Genomic DNA, 7,751 nt, shown 5'->3' on the forward strand with positions numbered 1-7,751 from the left:
AGCTTGGATAGCGCTTTTCTAGTCTCCTGATAACCCATTCACATACTGATGGTCGAGGCTGCTATTTAATGTGGCCATCAGTATTAATTTATCCACACACATTCATACACCGCTGATGCAGCAGTGGGGTGAACTTGGGGTTCAGTTCCAAAGTAGTACTTCAACATCTCACTTTAAAATGAAGAAACATATATAAACGAGAAAGTGTGAACAATAAAGTGCCTGTCCTAATGTGACCAAATAAGACGGCCAATTAGGTATTCTGAAACACTGAGTCTGAGGACTCTTAATAATCCTGGGTTGGGCGAAATTGCAGTTTACAGTCATTGATCAGCAAGTGAAATATTTAATCCCCTACAGGTGATTATGGTGCCTGTGGCTCAATGAAGTTTCGATCCCCAGCTCCTACAGCCATATGTGTCCCTTCATGGGAAAGACACTGCACGCTGAATTGCTCGAGTCAGCGTTGTGTGAATGCAAAAGAATGGGATTAGTTAATACTGGTGGGCACTTTGCATAGCAGCCTCTGCCATCAGTATGTGAATATCGTTGAATGGATGAATGGGAAGTGTAGTATAAAAGCAGCTTTGAATTTTTGAGAAGACTGGAAAAGTGCTATACAAGTCCAAGTCAATTGATCATTTACCAATGCTTCTCCAAAGAAGTAAATCCCATCAGCATGGACTTTGAGGTGAAATACTCACATTGGAAGAAAAGTGTAGGATATTTCCAGCACCTTCCACAATGGTGCTTGCTGCGTCGTGTATTTCCTTTTTGTTTTCTTCAGTTTTGCTCAAGTCCATGTGGAGGAGAGAAGAGCTTAGCTCAGCAAACAGTAACGAAGCCTCAACCTGGAGGTGTAGATTAAGTCTCACAATCACACACATATATCGGGAAGTGTTATTCATAGCTTTCAGTCTTCTGTCTAGCCTGCTTCAAAGTAGCAGCCACCTGTTGAACATGAAGCATGTGCTTTTTAGATTTTTTCTCTTCAAAATCACATGTTTACATCACCTGATAACCACAGAAAAACAGAGATAATAAGATAAATGGCAAGTTTTGGGCACTTGGAAACCTTATATAGCACACAAGACACTGTTTCAATTGCTAGAAACAACAACGTACTTGCCTTTAAAGAGTTACCATGTTAACTGTATACAATCTATGCTTTCAACCAAATGTGTCTGTGGTTGTCAGACTAGAAGTTTCTTGCCTCTCTGTTTGGCTTTTCATTTAAAACACGTCTTAAACTGAACAAAGAGGTATTCCTTATGTCTTATTTGTCTGAAAGTCGCTAGTGGTCACTCTAGTGGTCACTCTTTAAATCTTAACATCAGATCGTCACTGCAGTAATGTTTGCTAATACTAAGAGGAGAATCCTTACACCACTGTAAGATGAAAGTCTACAAAAGTACAAGCAGCTTAATGTATTTCTGATGTGTCTCAGGGAATAATGCTGACACTTACTATTTAACATTTGCTAATGATAGTGTTGGGTCATCCAGGCTTAAGACAGGCAAACAATGAACTTGGGCCTGCATCTCTTTGAGAAGCCTCATTTGAGTTATTCACTGGGATCACAAAGAGACCTAAAGGACTCCTACTCCTAGAATCCCCTGTAATACTTCACACCTACGCGTGAAGAAAAAGGGGGACCTGAACCCCTCTCTTCTCATTGGAGGGGACCTAAGGTAGACCCCCCATGAAGCAGGCCAGGCTACAAAACTCCAAGACTTCCATTGTTCTCTCTCTTTCCACGCGCTGACTTCAAGTGTTCGGAGATACAAGTTTACCTCCTGTTTTTGCAGAACTCTTCTTTTGTTTTAAGTTTCGGCGCGCAGGTAACCCGCGGCCTAAGCATGGGCATTGTTCTGAATTCCGAGCTCGGATTGTCCAGTGAACGCATCTCAGTTTCTCAGAGAGCGTCAGACTATAGCAGATTATCTGAAAGATAAGGGTCTTATTCCGTCCTGCAACTTAAGGACATCAGCGGACGTCTTCCCACTCGATGGAGAACACATCGAAGCTGCTCTTGACATAAGGGACCCTCACCGCCATCAAACGCCTCTGCACCAGAACAGACAGAAGATCTGTTCCATCACCGGACCCCCTTTCCCTTCACCGATCGCGGGCTAAGCGATTCACAAGTGAGGCTTAATTAGGTCTGGGCAGAATTAGCTTTAGAGTGTGTTTAAAAATTGTTTGATTGATGTGAAAACTGTAATTTTTCTCTTTGTTGGACCACAGCGTCCCGAGTTTTGCCTGTTTAAAACTCTTGTTGTTCCCGTTTCGGACCGCTGCGTCCTATATGTGTTTAGCGTAACAGCATTATAACCAGGGATTACTCTTCTGATCAGAAAGGCCCGTGTATATACCGTCTTAACTTGAACCTGGGCCTTTGGTTTCTTTCTGTGAATGAAGGGAATTACTCCGAGTTGTGGCACGGGATTTAGACTGACACGCCTTTCTTTCCATATTTTCTCCTTCTCTAACTAACGCACACAGACACCCATACCCACACACACACATACACACACGCCTTCCCATGTAGACGCACATCTGGAGACTAACTCCACCACCGCGCCAGTACACACATAGGCTACACACTCACACATAGAGAACTTTACACTCGTTGCCATTCAAACGCCTCAGAAACACAGATTGTCCTCTTTAGACAATAGACCACGCCAGGTCTTTGCGCGCCATCTTAAGGGCGACCATGTGAGTACGACGCCTTCTTCCCCCCTCTCTTTCATCCACAGACACACACACACATCTACACTCTGACTCCTCTTCCACAAGCCTTGTTTGATAACGTTTGTTTGCTTAGATTAGTTTATAATAGTTATTTGTTTGATTAAGTTCATTGATCTTGGATTGATGTTGCTTTGTTTAAATAAATTTTTTTATAATTTAAGAGAGCAGTTGTTTGTGATTACTGGTGTATTTGCATTGTGATATAAGCTGGGTGCGAGGGCTTTGTGTACTGATGTCACGCCTTCAATTTATTAAATATAGTTATTAACTATTAATAATATTAGTAATTAAGTAACTCATTTGAGAAAGATTTTAGTGATATTTTGGTTATATTTCCCTGATTTCAGGGTGGTGCCCCCGAGTTGATTAAACATAGTTTAATGATATTGTTATTTATATTAATAATAATTAAATATAATTATTAAAGAATATAACCAAAGTTGACTAGATAAAACCCCAACAATAGTATCACGATCACTGTCAGCTGTCACTTTCAGTCAGTGTTCTGGGGCAGTTAAAGGCAGAAAAAAATTGAACAATTTAAGACACTATTTTTTGGGGGCAGGGTTAGGAGAAGTCTGTTCTTTTGTACAAGAGACAGCAGAGTATCTATCAGCATCAATTTCCTCATCTCAGGGTTTTCTTGCTTGACTGATAACTTCCCTGAAGCATGCAGCAGCAAAAGGCCTTTCTTGCCTGCCAGGTGGGCGTTTCCATAAGTGTGTGAGGTCATGAGAAGCTATACCAGCAGTTATCAAGGATGAATCACACACTATATGTACAAGTCTCAACTATTGTGCTTTTTGTACTTCAAAACTTAATGAAAACTCTCACCAGTTTACTACAAATATGAATAATTGACCCCTTCTTTCTATAATTTGTGTGAGGCTCTCACTGTGTACTACCTTAGCAGAGGAGCTGAGTTCAGAGCCTTTCTGGCTGACAGCAGTAAGTCCTCTGGCCAGCACCTGAACCTCTTCTGGATGTTTGGATGAAGCTTCTTTTACTGTGGCAGTCATTGTGGCCAGCATCTTTTCACGAAGCTTACAGAGACAAACACATTCACACATACACATTTAGTAATAGTAGTGGTACGGATTGCCAGTGTGACTGCGCCCTAACACTTCCACTGCTCTACGCTGTTGTGCATATGAGGTGTTAAGGCTTGAAGGAGTAATTGCAGTACATCTTATACACATGGAGTATTTCAGTTCTGACCTCTGTGTGTGTGTTGAAGCTCTAATTAAACCCATGATCACATTTTGCTGCAGTTAGTCGTTAATCTGCGGTATTTGTCATCTGTTTATAGTCCTTTAGTCACCAATTTAAGTGTTTAAGAAATTCATGTTCCAACATTTTTGTATTTTCTTTGATCAATCAAAACCAATGTACAGACATTTTTTTTATACATCTCCACATTTACTGTCAAATACTGTTTTTTGTTTTTTTTACCTCTTGCCTCTCAGCTTTGTTTGATTCATCAGATTGACTGTTCATTTGGTTGGCTACAGAATTGAAGATCTGTCCCACAGTCTCTCCAGTTAGTTGACCTTGTTTCTTTAGCTGATCAACAACATTCTTCACTGTTGCTGAAAGACCACCTCCTGAAGAAGAGCCAGAGGGCGGTGTGTAATCCTGCACCTGAGGAGAAGAAGAAATATACTTATGGTGGTGTAAAGGAAGATAGGACTATTTCCATTCAAAGACCCGTTTTTTAAGATGCATCTACATGGATTCAGGGAGATCCTTGAGGGGCAAGGAGGAAATAATTTTCATAGACAGGAGCACAGAAATCAGCTGATGCTGACAGAGAATATTGCTTTTGTGTATAGTAGCCTGCAATGCGTTCCAAAGTGATGATATTTAAACCCTTGTTTTTTATCCTTTGTGGCTCAATTAAAAGTTGGATATTAACAGCTAATTATGCAACTTTGAGGACAGATTTTCTGAATAAAACTAATTCTCCCTTCAGACACACCTCCTTCATCCCTCAGCTCCCTTCTCCCCTCCTGTCCCCACACTTCCCCAGCCAGGGTTCTGTAAGGCAGAGTCTGCAGCAAATGCTTACTAAAAAAAATTTTTAAACAAGTTTCTGCGATCAATTTCAAGTAATGATATGCATCTTAAAGTTGATTAAATGTTACATGTTTTGCTTATTTAGGCCACATAAAATCTATTCTTTGGTATGGATAATCTCTTATTTTTCCTTCAGCTGAATTTTGTGATGACTCTCCGTTATTATGACCTTAGACACAATTTTCCTGAGTGGTTGGGACCTTCTCTGTTCCCCGATGTGGCACCAGGGCTCACGATTGGAGAGGGAGGAGTTGAGTTGAAAAAAACATGAATGAAACAACTTTGAGCCTCCGAGCAAAACATAAACAAGCTGAAGAAAGCGCTGTCCTGTCCATGTGAACACAGAGCTAAGAACAACAAATCCAAAGGGAGTTTGGCTCCACTCTCTTTTTAGGAAGTCAACTCCAGTATTACATATTTACATTAGGCATGTTTGATATATAGTTTGAGAATAAACTGTTAGGAAATTCGTAAAAAAAAAAAAAAAAGAAGAGCAAGGTGGTTAGTGTGCACGGCCTATTCAGGAGGCTATAGTCTTCTAAGCGGGCAACCCGGTTTCAAATCCGACCAGAGGCTCCTTTTCTACATGTCATTCCTCACCCTCTCTCAAAATGTTCTGCTCTATCCACTGTCCTGTTCCTATCTGTAAATGAATGCATAAAAATTCCAAAAATAAACCTTTTTCAAACTCCTTTTTATGCTTCTTTCTCTATTTTTCAATGAACAGTGATTCAAAAGTGATTATCGAGAGTTTTAAACATTTAGTTATCTGCAATAGAATATTGATAGATAGCTCTGATTTTTTAACAATGCATCACAATGGTGACTGATTTCCAGAGTTTTTCTTCATGCCGTTCAGAATGTACCTTCTTATGCTGCCTGAATTCAGCAGCATTACTCAGTACTTACCTTTGTAGTTATGTTGGTACTGGCAACAAAGCTGCTATTTTTTGCAGTTGCTTTGATGATTAGGGTGTAGTTGGATGTCCTGTCTCCAGGGGGAAGAAAGACAGACTTCACCTCATTGTTCTTTGCACAACGCAGATGCTTCCCTGACAAAATTCAAACCATCAAATAATTAATTCCATAATCATATTGGAAAATGTTCTATGTAGATGAATCCCTTTACCCGAACCAGATTACTTACCATCTTGGGTCTTAAAACAATACTGACAGTCAGAGCAAGGCATTTCAGTATGGCAAGTTATTGTGAATGCATCAAGGGTTGTTCCACTTTCTGGAGAGATGCTACAATTAATGCCATTGTAACTGCTGGTCGCTGGAGATGATGTATCATCGGTGGTAGCAGTGATACTGGCCATCGTGGTGATTGTATTCGAAGCTGTGTTAGAGGTTGCTGAGGGAAAAGTGGTGGTAGCAATGTTGGCTGTGATAGCAGTGTTTTCTGAGTTAGCGCTGTTGGTTGCTATCCTTGTGGTAGCAGCTGCTCCAGCAGGGGGAACAGTGTTTTCTGAGTTAGCGCTGTTGGTTGCTATCCTTGTGGTAGCAGCTGCTCCAGCAGGGGGAACAGTGTTTTCTGAGTTAGCGTTGTTGGTTGCTATCCTTGTGGTAGCAGCTGCTCCAGCAGGAGGAACAGTGTTTTCTGACTTCCCGCTGTTGGTTCCTATCGTTGTGGTAGCCGTGTTAGATGTTGGTACGGTTTTTGCTGGTATGGAAATTGTTGTGGTCTTAGCAGGGGCAATAGTATTACCAGGTGATTCAGTGTCAGGATCAGGAGTGTTTGCTGTTTGGTCATCACTGCCTTCATTTTGATCCGTCGTATCAGATGAAGATGAACTCTCTTTTGATGATTGTGTCCCTATGAAGTACTTTTTGTAATAATATTCTCCATCATCTTTGGTATGAGAAGAAAGGTACAATAAAAGAATGTGTTATTTAAATATTGTAAACCTGTTGCAAAATCAGAATCAGAATATGGTTTTATTGCCGAATACATTTACACATACAAGGAATTTGTCTTGGTGTATTGGTGTAGAAACAGTTAACAAAGGAAAATAAAGTAAAAATAGCAAGAACTTAAATAATGAAATATAAGGAACAGTTACAAATAACATACTTTTTAAAGGCAGAATATACAACTTTTTGATCCAGTAGATGTCACCCTTGAGCACCAGCATGAAACCAGATCTTTATTATGCTCGTATCTTCACACTGCATGGAAATTTACCTGAAATGACCGTGACCTAGAAACGCTTATGTGACATTCAATGAAGCAGTGAGTACAGTATGTTATTCTTCTTTTCTCTAGTCCCTCAATTAAACAACCTTTTTACGCCGGGGGATGAGCAGGCCGGCCGACCGTCCCGGCGATGTAAACAAAGTTAAGATAGAACACGTAAAACTCAGAAAGCATCACAGACAGTGGGACTCGGGTGTCACACTCATTGTAGACAGTCATGACTCACAGAGTTATTTTCAGAGGATATACTTCGACAAAATCGACATGATAAATAGTTTATCCTTCAATGAATGATGCACATGACAAAAGAACATTGTCACCATCAAGCCTTTGTGTTTTCTTAACATTAATTATTAACTGATCTGGAAGCAATAACTGATTTAAGGACTTGCAGCAAGATAAATCCACAGAGCTCTGACTATTTAAAAAAAGTTGAAGTTGAACTCACCATCATATGTTATCACCACTGAGACACCTTTCTTCTTTGCCAGTTGAAGTCTGGCATAACTCACATCATATTCAGTCCCACCATCATTTCTGCTCGTGAGTGGCCTTTCTTTTGCCTTTATGTAACAGCTATTTGTCTCTCCCTGTAAATACTGTATATTTGCATGCAAGTTAATTCGGTCAATGGATACAGTATTTTTTACAATATTAAAGGGGCTATATATAACTTTCAAAAATACTGCGTTTGTAGCGATACCGCATGGCTGTTAGG

This window comes from Labrus bergylta, chromosome 13 (genome assembly GCF_963930695.1).
Source record: "Labrus bergylta chromosome 13, fLabBer1.1, whole genome shotgun sequence".
Classification (NCBI taxonomy): Eukaryota; Metazoa; Chordata; class Actinopteri; order Labriformes; family Labridae; genus Labrus; species Labrus bergylta.